At 51.2% G+C, this 18,499-nt stretch overlaps 1 non-coding gene across 1 annotated transcript; it reads right to left on the bottom strand.

Moving 5' to 3' along the window:
• Positions 1-16,035: 16,035 nt before the first annotated feature.
• LOC126012718 (U1 spliceosomal RNA) lies at positions 16,036-16,198 on the bottom strand. Its single transcript, XR_007497131.1, has one exon. It is a non-coding gene; the product is annotated as a U1 spliceosomal RNA (small nuclear RNA).
• Positions 16,199-18,499: the final 2,301 nt, after the last annotated feature.

Genomic DNA, 18,499 nt, shown 5'->3' with positions numbered 1-18,499 from the left:
ACTGAAATGCACCCCAGCTATGGATCTGAAAAGTCCCAAGAGTGTTCTTGCCTTGTCTTGGTCCTGCCGATATAGAATAGACACCCCAAAATATCCCCTCCCCCCTTAGTACTCCCTCTCCCCATGCCATTTAGCCAAGGGGCTTTGCAGACCAGAAATGAAACTTTCTGAGGACATTCCAATGGCCAGGGACAGACTTGGGTCATTTCTACAAGCCTCCTCACAGCTCAGAGTGGCCCTGTGTTGTGAGCAGGAAGTGAAGCTTCTGGAAAGGTCACCATCCCAGTGATATCTCCTCTGGTGGCTCACCATTGTGGGCTCAGTGTTCAGGGCCTTTCCACAGGGTGTGGGATCCTTGGGGTAACCTTGCCATTATCAGGTAGAGAAAGCATCCGACTATGTACAGCAGAGTGGGAGCAAGGAGAGGGCTCAAGCCCATTTGTAGGCTACTGAGGAATGGTGTTCCCCTCCTCTGTGAGTTAGGCCACCTCTGAGTCTATTCTGGGGTTTAGGGAATGGTTTAACCAGTGAGGAGCTAATGGAGCACTTAGAACACAAATACATGGTCATTGTAGAAATGGAAATGAAACAAATGCAAAGTCAAAATTCACAGTGGAGGCTTGAGAGATGGCATTGCTAGCAGGCAGGGCACTTGCCTTACACAGGGCTGTCTTAGGTTTGATCCTCAGTTTCCCATATGGGCCCTTATGCTCTACCAGCAGTAAGCCTTGAGCACAACCAGATGTGGCTCCTAAATGTCCAAAAACCACACTGCAATAATGCTGTGTGAGTCAGTATAGCCAAAGACAAGTGCATCTGTGGGCTCCCCCAGTGGAGAGCTGCAACCTGCAAGGAGTGAGTGACAGTGTGGAGGTGGCTGTTCCTGCCCAATTCAGATGTTTTTGGAAGGGTCACCCCCTCAGTGCTCAGTTCTCCCTGGAGCCTTCCAGCTTTGTGAAGGTGCCAGGAGGCTCCAAAGAGTAGCCCAGACTTCTGCTTGTACTTTGGGGACTCTGCCAGGACGCCCCTTCCCTTGCACAGATGCCCAAGTCAGTGAACCCTAGCTGGCACTAATACTCATTCCGTCGTCTTCTCATCTTTCTGTGCCTTGCGGCTGCACTTCACAAAGCCCACACAAGCTCTGAGAACCCAAAGCTAGCATCCCCAGATGTCACAGATTTGTGGATTCCCTATTTGGCCTCAGTTTGGGAATGGCAGACTAGGACATGGGACAGCAAGTTCCTGAACTGCCTGCAGTTCTGGCCGCCTCCTCCTGGGTCAGAGGGAGTGGGGTTCCCTGCGCTCCCAGGATCTTCATCTAAGCGTGATGAGCCCCAAATGCCTCATGCTCTGGCCTACCCAAACCCTATCATGCTAGTGAGGACAGAATCCTTTGGTGGGCAGCAGGAGGGTAAAGCATGATTGCCCTGGGTCAAGGAAGATGGATTGGGGCTCCTGGGGTTCTAGGGATGGATGCACCCCTGTGCCCAGCATGACTGCCTGCTCCATCTGTGCAGGGGGACTTTTCCCCAAACTCTGGATTCTTGCACTGCCATATAGGCGTCCCCTCAGACAGTGGAGAGGCCCCCTACAAAATAAATGCTCAGTGAACCCCGGCTTGGTTCCCCTCCTTACCCCCTCCCAGCACAGATGGGGGAAAGTAGGTTCCTTACCTGGAGGCCACCAAGGGGAATGAGTCAGAGCAGGTTCTCCCAGCCTTCTGGTGGGGCTCTCACACTCTGTTGGACACCTAAACTCTAGCCCATCCTCAGCAGCTCATGCTGCTTCTCTGATGGAGGGAACAGACTAGCAGGACCAGCTAGGCAGGTGGGTGGGCGGGGCTCCCAAAAACCCCACCCAGGGGTGGCCCTGACTCAAACTGGCAACCTGATTCTAGCCCCCAGGTTGGCCTAGGGTGTATGTATAAATTGAGCCCCCAAACCTCCACTCCCACCTCCCCACAGCAAAACAGTGCTGGCGCCAAACCCCAAAAGCAAACCAAGCACGCCACCCCTCCCCCACCCCCCCCACCCCCCCCACCCCCGACATCTGCCTCTGACTATCGGGTTCCAAGTGGAACCGCAGCCCTGAGACTGGGCTAAGGACAGCAACAACAACTCAGACCCTCCCTAGCCTCAGCAGGACACCTCAGGGTTGAGTCTTCCATTCGGTGCCTTTTGCTTGAGGGGCAGGGCATCCCAAGTGATGCCAAGGGCACTCCCAGCAGTGCTCTGGGACCCCTGAAGTGCCTGCCACGTGAACTGTGGTTGCCTGAATACAAGGCACCTGCGCATCTCTCAACTCCTACTGGTACAGCTAAACCACTCTATGAGTGGTCTGTGGGGTGGATAGAAAATTCAGTTTGTGTTGGGGAAGACTTGCAGATACAGCAGCCTGATGCTTTTCTGCCTGGAAGAGGTGGCCAGAAATCACCGGGAAAGAGAATGGGAGGGAAAGGCTGAGCAGGTTCACCCAGAAGCAAGTTGGGAGTGGGGACGTGTCTCTGGTTCAAATCCTAGAATTCCCAAACGTCCCACTCTCTCAATCCGCTCTGGGCAGCAATCTCTTCTGCATGTGGGCCCATGTATGGCTTTCCATCTATAAACCTCAATTCTAGATTGAACACCTCCTTCCTTGGCAGTGAACCCTCTAACAGAGGCACTAAACAGCCCGCCAAGCCCCATAGCCAGTGGCCCCGAAACTCCCTCTTGGCTCCAGCCCTGTGAAAAGGAAGCGCAAAGAATTCCCTGCAGGCTGGAAGGCAGGGAGGGAGGCTGCCAGGGGCAGGAGCAGGCTGAGTAGGTGCTGCCTGCCACGCTCCTGACCTCACCAGCTGTCCTGGAGGTGGGCAGGTGGGGGTTGAAGGAGGTGGGGGAGCAACGGTGGTGCTCTGTGCACAAGGCCCCACAGCTACCTCTAGCCCCAAACCAGTTTCTTCAGGTGTCCCTGGAGCCTGGCCAACTTGGCAAACATTTTCCAGCGGGTCTGTGGTCAGGAGGGTGCACTGCAAAGAAAGCCCTTTGATCTCTCCCCCTTTTCCCCTGGGGCCTAAGACTTCTAAAAGGGTTGCAGACCCCATCTCGGGTTTCTGTGAATGGGAAGTGGTTTGGTACTTTCCTCATATGTTCTAAGATGTTCCCACACAGAACAAAGGCTAGAAAGTAACAGCATCAGTGTGGACTGGGGTGCGGGCAGGGAGGGGACCTCTGAGACTTGGAGTGACTGTGCCGGTGATCAGGTGACTCCTGGCAGTTTCCTTCTCAACAGAGGAGGTGCCAGTCAGGAACCCATTTCCCCCAATGCATGCAAGAACTCAGCCAGGACAGGTATGTGGCTGACACTCCCTGGCAAGTTTTACTGCATGTTGTGGAGACCCCACAACTTGTTCTTTGCAGGGCAGTATTTCGGCCACACCTGGCGGGCACTGCTCATGGGCTGTTCCCAGCTCTATGCTCAGGAGTGACCTTGGCAGTGCTGGGCGACCTTATGCTGCTGGAGTTTGAGTGAGGGTTGACTGCATGCAAGGAAGTGCCTTGTCTGTGCAGTATATCTCTGTCCCCATTATTCTTATGCTGATGTCATTAGCTTCTTCCCATGTGTGTCTCAGTCATTGTCTACCATTCCCCTCCCACGCCTGTGATTTCTGCCTCGGTCATAAACCTCCCTTTATGGTCTCTGCTGGGTTAACCTATCAGTGTCTGTGTGCTTGTGGATTGGGATGCACCCATCTATCTACCTGCTTATCTCTCTTAGGGCTGTTCTGCCATTTAATGCCTCATCATTTGGGCTTCAGTTCTTCTGTGTCCACCAGGGACTAATGACCTGAGGACCAGGCAGACCAAATGTCCACTGATAAGGCCTGAATAACAGGCAAGATAAAAGGTCTTGTTGTCTCCAGCTCCAGACAATCCTTTATCCAGTATCTTCTCAGAAAAAAATGGGCCTGGGCAGGGGGGAGTACCAGAGGAGCTGCACATCCCAGCACCCCATCTGTTGGTGGGAGCTCAGGTCTCTGGATGCCAGACATCAGAGGTGTTTAAGGCCTCCCAAGGGCTCTTCCATCTGGGGCCTTCCATCCCTACACCCTGCCTCATGGCTGGCTGGGTTGTGTCCCCAGAAACCCTACCTAAGACTAATTGGGCAAAATAACACCACACTTTTTTTTGGTGGGGGTCACATCGAGAGGTGCTCAAAAATCACCCCTGGCAGGCTCAAGGACCATATGGGATGCTGGCAATCGAATCACTGTCTGTCCTGGGTTGGCAGTGTGCAAGGCAAACACCCTACCACTGTGCTATCTCTCTAGCTCCCAACACCACACATATTTTTGACAGTGCTCTTCCTCCCTCTCAGCCTCTTCATGGCCTCACTTGAACCCAATCTCTTTGTTTTGCTTTAGGGGTCACACCCAGTGGTGTTTGGGGACCACTCCTGGTAGGGCTTGGTGGGTCATCTAGGTACCAGGAACTGAACCCGAGTTGGTCTCAAAGCATCCTCCCCATCTTCTATCACTTCCACCCTGAGCCTGGTCACTCTGGGAAGCAGGCAGAGTTCACTCTTTTAGACCCATCTGTAGATGAGGAAACTGCCGTGTAGTAGAAAGAGACAGAGCCTGAAGACTAGGAATTACCTCAGACTTAGGACCTGGGGTGCCCAGGACTTATGGAGAGGGCAGGAAAGCAGGACCTTAGATGGCATGTGTCTGCCTCAGCCTGAAAAGCCAGGTAGGCCACAGCTTCCCTGTGGTGTACTCGTAGGAAATGATGCCTGTCAGAACTTGCCACTTCACCCCTGGCATCCCAACTTCAAACTCAGCAAACTCACCTCAAACCCATGCACCCTGATTGCCTCCACACTTTCTTGTTCCATCTCATTTGCCCATACCCTGCACAGAATTGCCTCCCTCAGAAATGAGGGTCCTTAACAACAGGCACAGGGTCTACAGGGACAGGATCCATGCAAGACCAGCCTCTGGGCTGTGTGTGGATTATGCTAGAATGGCTATGCTTTCAAACATGAGAGGAGACCCTACTGACAATGGATGATATGGGGGGAAAGGGGATCACTATTCACTGTCCTTGCACTGACCCAGGTCACAAGCCAAGGGCAGGTGCAGGCAGACCAAAGCCCAGGAGCCCCAGGATGGAGTGTGGAACTCTGGAGGGTTGGGTCCCTCTGTGCTGTAACCTGACCTTCTGGAGTGCAGCAGGCCAGGCTAAATGGATTTATGATTTGTTTTCACTAAATTAACCTTAAAGAAATGAGCTTGTGGCTTAAAAACAAGTCCTATAGAAAAGGAAGCAATTGAGAGAGCATGAATAATGCAAACAGAAGCAAACAGCTGGGACAGACAAGCTAGTGGCTCTCAAAGCTTTTCGTTAAAATATAAAGATGCAATTGATGGGCTGGCAAGAACAACTGCTTACTACAGACGAGGAGGAAATCGACAAAATGAACTTAAACAAGCCATACAGAGACTCAAAAATTAATAATTCAGTAAGCACCTAAGTCCAGTGTCTTTAAAAATTCTCTCAGAACTAAGTATTAAAATACTTTGAACTTTAAGCCATATCTTCTAAATATTGAACCACAAATGGAGATGATTGTTAGATGACAAAAAAAAAATCAAACTGAAAACATGTAAAAGAAGAAGTGTTGGCATCATTAAACAGTTTTTGATATGGGCAGTGTGCCAGGTGGCAAGAAGGGAGTCCCAATCCTCAGCAGAAAGAGAACAAGAGAGAGAAGGGAAGAGGGGAAGAGGATGGGGTCAAGCCTTGTTCACCTACCCTACTGGAGGGTGAGCACTGAGTCTGGCAGAGAAGAGTCCACAGGCAGATTCTCACATCTTCTTCTGAGGAGCAGGAGAGGTGACTGCCTTGCTGCTCCGCAGAAATTCTCACATGGACCATCAAAATGACATTCCTGAAGGAGGTTAGCACTGTTAGGCAAGGTGGTGGCTGCCTGTGGCCTGAACACAAGCCACTCCTGTTTTAACACTATGAAGCTAATGGAACATAGTAAAACTTATAAACCATACTGCACTCTGTACAACTCTTACCATTCATAGTGATTCATTTTAGGGAAAAGGCATTCTACATAGTTACAAAAGAAAATATAAAGTGTACAGAATCACTGAGTAGAGTTATGGGCCACCCAGCCAGAGTTCAAGACTGGCTGATCAGTGTTGAGGCAAATGGGCTCAAATGGGCTCCCTAAAGGGCCTTTTGTAGGAGAATTTATGCTTGATGTGTGCAGTATCCCAGTCTGATCCCTGGTACCACCAGCCTCGCTGAGCACTGCTGAGCATAGCTCTGGGGGCCCCTGAGCTATTTCTGCTGAATGTAGGGCTTAGAAGTGCTGCTGGGGTAGCCCCTGGGGGGAACACCAACATTGAGGGGTCTGACCGCATTGCTTCTTGGGTCTAAACTTTAACCTATATGGCCTACTTGGCTCAATCTCACAGGGGTGTTCCCTGTGTTCCCCTTTCCCACAGCCCCCTAAAAGAAGTCTGCTGACAGGCCAGGAGAGAGCTTGGGGTTCAGAGGTCCAACTGTAATTCTGGGCTCTACATGGTGCAGAAAGCTCAGCACTGTAAGTCTGAACAGCACCGCTGGGCTAGGCCCAAGTCCCAGACCATCCAGTTCAGTGCATTGAGTGTTATCAGGAGAAGTTGGGGAACCTAAGACCTGCTTGTGGGCCTCCCCACCTCCCCTGTCACACCATTGGGTGTGACATGCTGTATGTTTGTGCACAGCACAGTTATTTGTAATAGCAGTGATTATTCTTTTTTTCTTTCTTGTTGTTATGTTGTTGTTGTTTTGTTGCTATTGTGGTTTTTGTCATTGCTTGTTTTAGTTTTGGTTTATTTCTTTTTTTCCCTTTCTTTTTTATTTTTTCCCACACCTATATTTATTTCTTCCTCACACCTATATTCATTGCAGTGCTGTTTACAATAGCCAGACTCTGGAAACAGCCTAGATGCCCATCAATAGATAAATGGCTAAAGAAACTGTGGTACATATGTACAATGGAATATTATGCAGCCGTCAGGAGAGATGAAGTCATGAAATTTCCCTACACATGGATGTATATGGATGGAATCTATTATGCTGAGTGAAATAAGTCAGAGAGATTGAGAGATAGATGCAGAACGGTCTCACTCATCTATGGGTTTTGAGAAAAATAAAAGACATTTGTGCAATGATTCTTAGAGACAAAAGAGAGGAGGACTGGAAGGTCCAGCTCATGATTTGAAGCCCACCACAGAGAGTGATGGGTGCAGTTAGAGAAATAATTAAACTGAGAACCATCATAACAAAATGTGACGAAATGAGGGAAGTAGAAAGCCTTTCTAGAGTACAGGCCGGTGTGGGGTGGGGAGGAGGGACACTTGGGACATTGGTGATGAGAATGTTGCACTGGTGAAGGTTTTTTTTTTTATGTATTATGTACTAAAAGAAAATAAATATTTGACATCTATTACAGAGATAACATTAAGATAAAACCACATTGAAAAAATAATCTGGGGCCCGTAGTGATAACACAGCGGTAGGGCATTTGTCTTGCATGTGGCTGACCCAGGATAGACCTGGGTTCGACCCTGGTGTCCCATATGGTCCTCCCCCCCCCCCCCAAAAAAAAAAACCAAACAGTGATTATTCTTGACTTTGGCATCTGCTTAGAATTTTTGGTCCTGAGGAGTACACATTAACATTTTGCCAGTCCCTCCTCTCCTCTCTTTGAACGCTTAGAAATCTGTGCTCCGAGGTCTTGAACCAGGTTTTGCTATATGCAAGTATCCTGTTTATCTCATTATTCTGTTATTTTTGTTTGTTTGTTTGTTTTTGGCCACACCTGGTGATATTCAGGATCTACTTGTGGCTCTTAACTAAGCTATCCTTCCTGGCAAAACTTGAGGGACCATACGGGATGCTGGGGATCAAACCTGGGTTGGCTATGTGAAGGCAAGCGCCTTACTATACTATTGCTCTAGTGCCTATTCTTTTACTTTTTATTAACTTTTGTACATTGGAGACCATACCTGGAAGTGTTCAGGGCTTGGCCCTGAGCTTAGGGATCACTCCTTGCAGGGTTCAGAGGACTGTATGTATGGAAAACTGGGTTGGCCACATGCAAAGCTGGTGGCTTGCCTTCTGTCCTATCTTCAGCGGCTTCCATTGGAAACCTTTCTCACTTAGGGACAGCCTGTTTCCTTCTCTGAGTGGCTTGGATAGTGCAGACCTGCTGCTCTCAGGATCAGCAGTGTGCTGTGCCCAAGTCATGGGGACTGATGAGAGGTAAGGAAAGCTCATGTAGTGCAAGTGAGGATAAAGGTACAACACAGGGTACAACCTCAGGGACCTGGAGGGACTGGACAACCAAGGTAGGACCACTTAGAGTTCCCTGAGAATGACATTTAAGCTGTCCCGGAGAATAAAAATAATCTGGTGTGTGGGAGGGCAAGAGGAGAGGACTTGGGGTACACTTGGGGGTGATGAGAGAAGCGACTTTTGCTGGGTCAGTCCTGAGGATGGGTGCCTGCCTCCTCGAATGTCTCACCTCAGCTCCCTGGACTGGTGACCGGTTCCACACGGTCTTTAGCCCATCATCTCTGGATGGGGTGCTTTCCATCTCCCTCCCCTGAGGCTTGACCCTCTGGAACTCAGCCATTTCTTTTGTGTTGAAAAGGCCTCAGCCCCCAAGATCAGTTTGGGAGCCCTCAACACCCCCAGTACTGTCTCTTGCATTGCTGGTGAGAAGAGGATTGCACCAAGGGGCAGTAGGTCCTGGCAGGCTGCAGGCATGCCTGGGGCAGGCAGGGAGCCATGGCTGTCTCACAAGCCTAGGTCCCCCTTCTGCCTGGAGGTGTGGGGTGAGGGGCAGCTGCATCTGACACTTTGCTAGTTCATTTGTAGCAGGCCCTGAACCCTGCCCCATCTCAGAATGTGGCCCCCCTAAACACTATGAGTCTCTGATGAGATCCAGGGCCCCTGATATGTGTTTGTTAGTGCTGTCCTGATGGGGGGCTCTGATGGGGTCCAGTGCCAGTGTTGCTGTAAATACACCCTTTAGCAGGAGGCCCTAAAGGGCCTAGATCCTTATCGGCTTCCCCAGAACTCCAAAACTCCCTTGTTTTTGAAACCTGGCCTGAAAAAAGCCAGAGATCAGATCTTATCACTGGAAAGGTTTCCATCTCTCCCAAGAGGTGTGCCTGGCAGAACTGGGGAACAACTCTCAAGGCCATGGCTCAGGTTCTGACCTCTCCCAGGCCAGCCCACAGGCCTGGGCTCAGGCATCAACCTTTCCTTCCTAGGCCAGCCTTCAGAGAAGATGGCCTGTGAGGACAGATTTCCAAAGTTTTTCTGTTTCTTAGAAAATCAGTCCTCAGGGCCAGAGAGATAGCGGTAGGGCATTTGCCTTGCACGTGGTCTACCCAGGATGGACCCAGGTTCAATTCCTGGCATCTCATATATGGTCCTCCAGGAGCCTACCAGGAGTGATTTCTGAGTGCAGAGCCAGGAGTAACCCCTGAGCGCTGCTGGCTATGGGCCAAAAACCAAAAAAGAAAAGAAAAAAAGAAAATCAGTCCTCATATCTTTTTTTTTTTTTTTTTTTTTTTTTTTTTAGGACACATCCATGGTGCTTAGGGATTATTCCTGGTTCTGCATTCAGAAATCACTCCTGGCAAGCTCGAGGGACCAGATGGAATGCTGGGAATCAAACCCAGGTCTGCCCTGGGTTGGCAGTGTGCAAGGCAAGCGCCCTACCGCTGTGCTAGCACTCCGGTCCCCTCATATTATTTTTTTATATGTGATATATTTCGAGCACCTTTGGAACTAAGACAGCCACCCCTTTCTTTTTTCCTTAGTTTGGCTTGGCTTGGGGCCCACACCTGGCAATGCTCGGGTGTCACTCCTAATGTTGCTCAGGACTCATTCCTGATGGGACTGGGGGACTCTATGTGGTACTGGAATCAGTACAAGCAAGGTATGCTTCACCTATCATGTTTCTCTTAAAGGTGGAAAGGTTAAAACACCTAAATCTTGCTCGTGGTCCAGGCAGAATGAACTTTCGGTGTGTTCCTCTGGAGGAGGCAGAGAAGGACTTCTGAGGATGTAAATGGGGACTCTTGGGAGGTACCTGCAGGTGCACCTGTGCAAGGCAGCCTCCTCAGGAAGAGTTTCACTTGCTGTAGTTTGTTCCCCATAGTATACCACCCACAGTTCTACCCTGAAAGATTTTTCTGGACACTGGCTGCTGGATTACACCCAAATCTTCCATCTGGCTCTATTTGAAGTGTCTGGGCAAAGGCATGGGGGCAAGACTGGAAAAGTCAAGGCAGGTGGAGGAGTCTTGGGAGGAGTCGTGGGTAGTCAGAGGCACCTGAGTGTACAAGGGGTCGGATCTCTGAACCCCTTTCTCTTCCTGCAGGGCCTTATAACTACCCCTTCCTGGCCTTGGGAGTGAGGTGTGGGGCTGTCAGCCCCTGGGACCTTCCTGCTTCACTGCCACCTGCTGTTCACCTTGGCCACTATCTGCATCTGTGCATCACCTACAGCTACTCTGTGAAATCATCAGATGTGTGTTCCACAATCCCCAGAGAGGGAGAGGGATCCCAATCTGGGTAGGACACGAGACGCAGGTCCAGAGACAATTCTGACACAAGAAATAATCCACACACAGTTGGGAAGGAATAACAGGCCAGAAACTCGCACTGCAAGCTGTTCATCCACAAGCCAGTTGCCCTACCAGGTGAAACTATGAGCCAAGATGGCAGCTTCCTCTCCAGTCCTCCAAAGCAGCCTTTATTGGGAAGAACAAGGCCCACCCCCAAGGGGCGGGGGGGGGGGGAAGCCAGATGAAGAGGCAATGGGGAAACATGTTTTTAACATGTAGACCAAAGGAACCAATCAAGAGACGTCTAGTTAGAAGGCAATATGAGGACCAATTCAAAGGCCTCTTATTACAGAGAGAGAAAAATCAGCTAGTACCAATAGTACCCCACCTGCTTCCAGGACCAAGGTAAAATATGTGCTTTCCTCCTCAGACATGGTAGATAGAGACAAACATGCCCAGCACAGAATAGGACTTGAATTTCTTTCTTTCTTTTCTTTTTTTTCCTTTCTTTCTTTCCTTTTTTTTTTTTTTCACACCCGGCAGCGCTCAGGGGTTCCTCCTGGCTCTACACTCAGAAATTGCTCCTGGCAGGCTCAGGGGACCATACGGAATGCCGAGATTCTAATCGCCATCCTTCTGCATGCAAGGCAAATATCTTACCTTCATGCTAGCTCTCTGACCCAGGACTTGAATTTCAAAGTGCATACCAGTGTCCTAGGCTGTGTATGTCCCAGACCAAGCAGTCTCCAGGACTTCTCAAGGCTTCCAAGGCTCGGCGGACCCATAGCCAGTGTTCTTCATGAGTCAAGAAAACAGCTGCAATGACCTCATAGACCACACTTGCTTGGTTTGGGGAACTGGTGACTGATGACAAGAACCAGTTCTGAGTAGCCTTAGGCTGGCCCGGGGGTTCTGGAATGGGCTTTTCTGGAAGAGTGTGGGGTGCTGAGCCCAAACATTCATAATTCAGGCACTCTGCAATGTCGGTGCCACCACTGATCATAACATTTTTGCTAGAGCTGGGGCAGAGAAGCATACATATCCTGGGCCTGCAGTGGGGCAGGGCATGATAGGACATGTGATGAAAATGAGCATCACCTGCTGTGGGACTTGTGATGATACCACAGGTACACCTGCATGCATAGTTCTGCCAGCATAATCTGGACTTGGTTGATGGACAGTAAACCAAAGCCTGGGAGAGGGCACCAGGCCTTGCCCCACTCCCCACCCCCAGTTCGTTGTAAACTAAGGGTTTACAGACAGGGATTAAGGTGTTTGCAAGTATCCCACTGGGTTCCATCCCAGAACCAAATCTTGGTCCCCACAAGCACCACCAGGAGTGACCCTGCCCTGAGCCCTGCATGGTATTGCCCCCAAAACAAAAGAAATGAATAGAAACAATAAACCCCATGTCTGGATGAGAGTATGGGAAAAGGAAGACAGGGCTGTTAGGGGAGGCAGGATTCTGGGGATGGGGACTGGGGTTGGGGTCAAACTACAGATTCTCCAGGTGGATTTTTGGGAGGTAGGTCAGCAGGATCCTTGATGCTGGACCTCCCAGAACAAGAGCCAGCCTGCATAGACCTGGGATCTTCTACCAGGGGTCCTCAAACTTCTAAAACAGGGGACCAGTTCACTGTCCCTCAGATCATTGGAGGGTCTGACTATAGTGAAAACAAAACTTATGAACGAATTCTTATGCACACTGCATATATCTTACTTTGCAATGAAGAAACAAAACAGATACAAATACAATATGTGGCCCACGGGACATAGTTTGAGGACCACTGTCAGTGAGTCTGGAATGTACCAGAAGCATTCAGAATTTCCCAGTTCTCCACCACCCTGCAGTTTTCTTCCTGGCAGTAAAGGAGAGAAGCCTCTGGCTTCATGTGGCTGGGTGTAGAGGGCTTGGGATTTCCCAAATCTAGGCAGATCTCTGAAAACTGGTAGAACCAATCTGCAGAATATATACCTGCGGGAGACCCAAGGTGGCTCCAGTCCACTCTGGGGGTCTTAAGCTGTATTGTTCTCCTGTGAAACAGTCCCATAACCTCACCCTTATTTTATGGGGGGATGGGGTGGGAGGCACAGTTGTGCCCAGGGGCCCCTCCTGGTAACTGTGTAAGAATTGGGAGTCTAGGCAGGTCTGGCAGCATGTAAGTCTTGTGTCTTGCCCCCTGACCTCTCTCTCTGACCCCTAGCTTCTTCTTCTGTTTGTTTGTTTTTGGATCACACCCGGTGGTGCTCAGAGGTTACTCCTGGCTCTGCACTCAGAAATCACTTCTGGTGGGCTTGGGGACCATATGGGATGCCGGGATTCAAAACACCATCCATCGTGGATCAGCTGTGTGGAAAGCAAATGCACTACAGTTGTGCTATCTCCTCCCCCGCCCCATGGCTTCTAAAGTGACTAGGGTACCTCTCTGTGCACCTGTGTAGGGTCATGCCTGGGGAAAATTTTCCCTTGAGAAGCACAGTTCTCTCTGGAAGCAGTGAGTCCCTGCCGGCATCAGGCACTCTGCTCCCCTTTGCCTGTGGCATACATGTTCTCTGCTCTCAGCCAGGCGACAGTTGTCCTGAGGCCTTTCTGTGAAATAGTCCCTGCATTCTCCCAGGGATTATGACTGCTATGTCCCTGTTGCTTGACAGGAGAACAGATGAGCAGCAAGGTTCAGGTTCTCAGGTCCAAGCAACTGGCTGATCCCTGCAGTGGCTTTGCTTGCCACGTGGAGGCTGTGTCGAGTTGGAATGGCAGGCCTCTCTCCTTTGGGTCCTGTCTCTGAGTCTTCTGTAGTGTCAGTTGAGAGCAAGGAGGACCTGTTTGCTTATGAAACTAAGCAGCAGTTGCTGCCCTGAGCTCAGTGCTCAGCTGCCCTTTCAGAGCACCAGGAAGGCACCTGAAGTAAACATCTGTTTTGCCAGTTTAGGGGACCAACAGTGGATAGTCTGGTTGGAACCTTGGGCTGCTCACAGAAAGTGATCCAGTTCGTGGAGTAGGAAAAGAACTCAGTGGGGAGACAGGGCTGGTGTGAGAACTGAGTGGCCAGGATCCAGAGTTCATTCAGCCAGGGCAGTCTGCAGACTTTCACCATGCTTGGTCTGCACCAGCCTTGTAGCAGCTGAGGTGTCTTTATGGTACTGGATGTGGTGGTAGAAGCCAGCAAAGGCAAAAGACGGGTGACTCGGTAGAGTGAGACTTCATCCTCATATCCGCACACTCGTTTATCCTCCCTCAGGACACAGTTGCTCAGAATCTGGTCTCTGAGAGACATGTACCACCCTCCTGACCAGAGTTTGGGGATTGGTGGTGGGGATGAGGACCTTGCAGATCCCTGCTGTGTGCTTGGCATCAGGGTGCATGACCTCTGACACTCTTCCCACTCAGTGATGAGTGGGCGTGCACTCATACGCCATGGACCCTCCCCCAAGTTGAGGGACCCCCTCCCTTTCAAAAGGGGTAGTGAGCTTTTGAAGGGGAGAGCCACTGAAGGGTTTTCACCACAGCCAAGGTGGGATCCCCGTTTACAGAACAAGTAGGACCTGGGTACAGGTGCATCCCAGCACTGAATTGACTGTTTTCTTTGCAGGATGGTTGGTAGAAGGACCTGGGCTTCAAGTAGATCATTGCCAGCAGGACATACTCTCAGGTTGCAGCCACCAAGGAGCCAGTGAGTGAGGTCTTCAGCAGAAGTTAGGGAGGGCAGAGGAACTGATGCTGGCTCATGACACAGTTTTGCTTGATGAGAAGGTCATGTGTGTGTGTGTGTGTGTGTGTGTGTGTGTGTGTGTGTGTGTGTATTCCTGATTTGAGGCAGTGGGGCTGCAGTGACTGAGTCCTCGAGGTGCATGTCCTCAGCTGTCCCCTCCTGCACTGTCCCTTTCTGCTCTGTGTGGCAGGACACACAATGTAGTTTCTCTTTGCAACTGGATGTGAGAATCGGATTTGGTGGCCTTGCCTTCGGGCTCCTGTACGCGCTTGAGCAACCATCCTTGCTATGAAGTTCCAGAATATGCTTCTTGCTCGAAACAGAAACTCAAGATCCATTCAGCCGGCACCTGGCACACCCTGTTCCTTCCCATGTCAGTCCCGGGCTACCACTACTCTGCCCTTAGCCTCCACGGCCTCCTGCTGTGCCTGGCACCTCCTGAGGAGTGTGGTTTCCTCACTGGGGCCTGTAGAGCCCAGTAAGCAGGGGAGGGGGAGGGTACTGGGCTAAGGGGCCTTCATAGAAGCCTCCCCTACCAGAGTGGGGGTAACCTTGAAGGCAGGAATTCTATGCTTGCTTGTGTGTGTGTGTATTTATGTATGTATGCATATTTGCATGAGCTGAACCTAAAGGGAAGCAGGAGATGCAGCCTGTGGGTGGGGGTGAGGTGAGTGGGAGTACTGTGGGAGTACGGGAGTACCCCTGGCTTCAGGCATTCAGTTTTAACCACACGAGTTAGCAAAATCCTCCAGCATAGAGCTGGGAGTCCTCCCTGGCATCACTGGGTGTGGCTCAAAAACCGAACTAAAGAAAGCAAAACAAACCAACAATAAAAATTCAGACAGCATGGATTATGCTGTGTATGAGAACACAGGGAAGTGGGCTGACTTGCATCATTCTCCCCAGGGGAACCCGGACCCCTCCTGGGGTGAAAGTCTCTGAGGGCTGAGATGGCTGCAGGCAGGCAGGGAGGGAAAGAGTGTGGGCAGTGCTGTGCAGTCTTTTGTCTCTCTCCTGGGAACCCTGGGAGGCAGGGGGAGGGCAGAGAGGGTGTGGGAGGCAGGAGGAGGGAAGAGGAGGTAGGCATGGCCCAGCAGTACAGGCAGGCACCCTGGGCTCTCCTCCAGTATTGTGGCACCCTTTTCCATGCAGGCCACAGCTACACATACAGGTGTTTTGGGGAGTTCCTTTGCTACTTTCTAAAGCTTGAGAAGCCAGAGGCTTGTGTGTGTGTGTGGGGGGGGTGCCACCCCACCGGGGGACAGAAGGGAAGACAGGGCTCCTCTGGAGGGTGCTGACTCAGCCTCTATTGGGGATACAGGTCTCCCTGGGCCCCAGGGGTCTGAGAGGGACTAGTTTCAGGTGAGGGGCCCTTCCAGATAGACTGCTATAGCAGCTGTTTGTGAGTCTCCCCACTCCCCCACCTCACCAGAGGGACTTCCTGCTTCTGGTCTGCTGGCATTGAGGAGTCTGAGGTGGGGGCCCCTTCCTAGCTGGAAAGTGACTCCAGCGCTGTCTGCCTGCCTCCCTCCCTGGAGGTCATTTCAATAGGGACATGACCTAAGGGGTCCTGCTTCCCAGGTGGGTGCTGATGATCTCAGTGTATGGGGGGCATATGGGATGGTATCCTCTGTTATGCTTCTCTCCAGAAAGGCCCCCAGGCTTCTCTCTGAGATATGTGACTCTCAGCCTTTCTTTTCTTTTTCAGGGGAGAGTACAAACACAATCCCTCACCACCACCAACTAGGCAGTTGAGTTTCCCACATTTGGGGAAATTGTAGGGGTCAGCACTCTCGAAGTGCAATGGATGAGCCCCGCCCTGGAGAAACCACCTTCATGATCATAGTTCTCCCCTGCCAGGTAAGTATGACTCTCAGCGTTTCATGCCCTCTTCTTGGTGCCGTGTCCAGTGCTGATGTCTGTGCACAAGGGGCTCCTGACCACTGGCCCAGCATGAATTCTGCTGCCAGGGCCTCCCTTTCACCTTCTCTTAGTTGCCTGCCCACCCTGCACTAGGGGTACACACACACCTGCTGCCATGCCCCAGAAACCCTCCTTTTTAGAGATATGTATGGGGGTTAGGAGGAGTCCCAGACAATAGAGCTGCCAGGGGCTGTGCTCAATGTGTGTAGTTGGCACCGGGCATGGAACCTGCAGTGCCACCCTTGTGCCATCTCTGGGCCTTGAAACTGCATTGCTTTCTTGTGACAATTGAGCCAGGCAGATAAACTCAGCTGACCCGGGCCTGTGTGGGCCTGTGCCAGGAACCCTAGGTTAGAGTGCTGCTACATCTCCTTCTCTGCATGGGGCAGGGTGCTGCATGATGGGGTCTCCTGTGGGTTAGTGGGGAGGATCCAAGGCACTGGTGCCTGCCTATACTCACATACACATTCTCATATGCACATGTACAACACACACGCACACTTGTACATGCAACACACGCATGCTCATGCATATATGCACGCATACAGTACACACCCACTCTGAACACACTCCATCTGTGTCTGCGCGCATTCCTTGAGAGGGAGGAGAGAAGTGCCTGCTAAATGTCAGCTGCCCCCCAGGTGTCTGGCTATACCTGTCCGGTCACCCCAGAAGCCTGCCTGCCCCTTGGCCAGCCCTCAGCCAGATGAGTCAGGGTTCAAAACCTGGCCTGCCCTGAAGGCGCATTCCTTCCTCCTCCACAAGCTGGGGGGCTGGAGGGCTTTCTCTCACAGAAGAGCTCTTACTAAGGCCAGATTTAGTCATCGTGTCTTGCGTCTTGTCTTGCGGGACTAGGTTCAAGAGCTGCCACTGTATGGTGAGCAGTGTTGAGTAAACAGCACCTCTTTAGCATATTCCAGGCTGCAAAATGCCCTGTTCAGGTCACACCCATAGCCCCAAAGGCCAGATTGCATCTGCCCTGCCTTTGGCACGTTTTGGGGAAGGGTGGGAAATACAGGTCTGTGGCTGGCCCGAGGGCATTGGTCACTTAGTGTTCACTTCTTGTTATTGATAAGCTGTTCCATCCCCTTCCACTTCCCTTCACATGTCCATTCTCATGGAAACTTTGGTGCTTTCTGGGGTGTGGAGTCTTTAGGAATAGTGCCATTTGCAGTTGTGGTTCCATGGCATAGGTGGGTGGACAATCGGGTGGTTGGGGACCAAAGACTTGAGGAGTTGGAGACCAGAGACATAGTTCAAAGGCTAGAATCCATGTAAAACTCCAAGTTTGATCCCACACGGCAGGGGATGATGACCTGGTGAGCACAGCATGCCCAGGCCTGAACTTTAACTGTCAGGGGCATGTTACACATGCTACTGGGTAAGTAGCCTTAGAGTGGCCCCAGGATCTTCAAACATGGGTTAGGAAGGCCCCCCAAATAGGGGTGCTCTGGCTGTCAGGGAGGGAAGCCTTGGCAGGAAAGTAAATGGGTGTTACGGGAGTAAGCCAGCTGTAGGCAGAGATGGTGGGGAGCACAAAATAGAGACAGGAGTTGAGAGGGAACTGCTCACCCTATTGTCCAGGGAATCTCAGCTGGCCCAGTGTCCTCTCTGGAAATTTTATGGTCGTTCATCTGAGCCTGGCCTTTCTGACCTACACACTGTGTCAAAGAAAGGTGATTGTGGGGTCTGGGGTTCCCCAGGAAAGGAGCTCAAGGACCCAGTCAGGTAACAAATGATCAGGACTGAGCTGTGTGTGCCCCCCACACCAGCAACGCTTTCCTCTCCACTGCAGGCACTCCTCATGGCATTCTCTGCCCAGGAAGGTTGGAGGTGCAGAATCAGAGTGCGGAATGATTGCAATACTAGAGGGGAGGGCTCCCTTGGCTCAATTCAGGAGGGAGATAGACAGGCAGCAGGCCATGGGAGTACCAGAGCCTGGAGCACAGCCACTGGTGCAGCAGGCACATCTTGGGCATATCATGCCTTACTTCAAACCAGTACGGAGCACTTAGGCATACCCCATGGTACAGAGAGGTATGGAATATGAAGCCCAGAGAAGTTGGACTGCTTATTCATGAGACAAGCTGACCTGGTGCCCTCCCTTCACCCCCACTCAAGCCCTCATCAAACAGTGCCTGTGAGATTAGCTAACTGGTTTGGGGGGATGCTAAGGTTTATCCCATGTGACATGCAGCTGTGAGTAGGCAGGGCAGGGACTCAGCAAACCTGGTTTCACCACCTGA

This window comes from Suncus etruscus, chromosome 6, assembly GCF_024139225.1.
Source record: "Suncus etruscus isolate mSunEtr1 chromosome 6, mSunEtr1.pri.cur, whole genome shotgun sequence".
Taxonomy (NCBI): Eukaryota; Metazoa; Chordata; class Mammalia; order Eulipotyphla; family Soricidae; genus Suncus; species Suncus etruscus.
The sequence above is the reverse complement of the archived record's forward strand: the minus strand, read 5'-3'. Positions and strand labels throughout refer to the sequence as shown.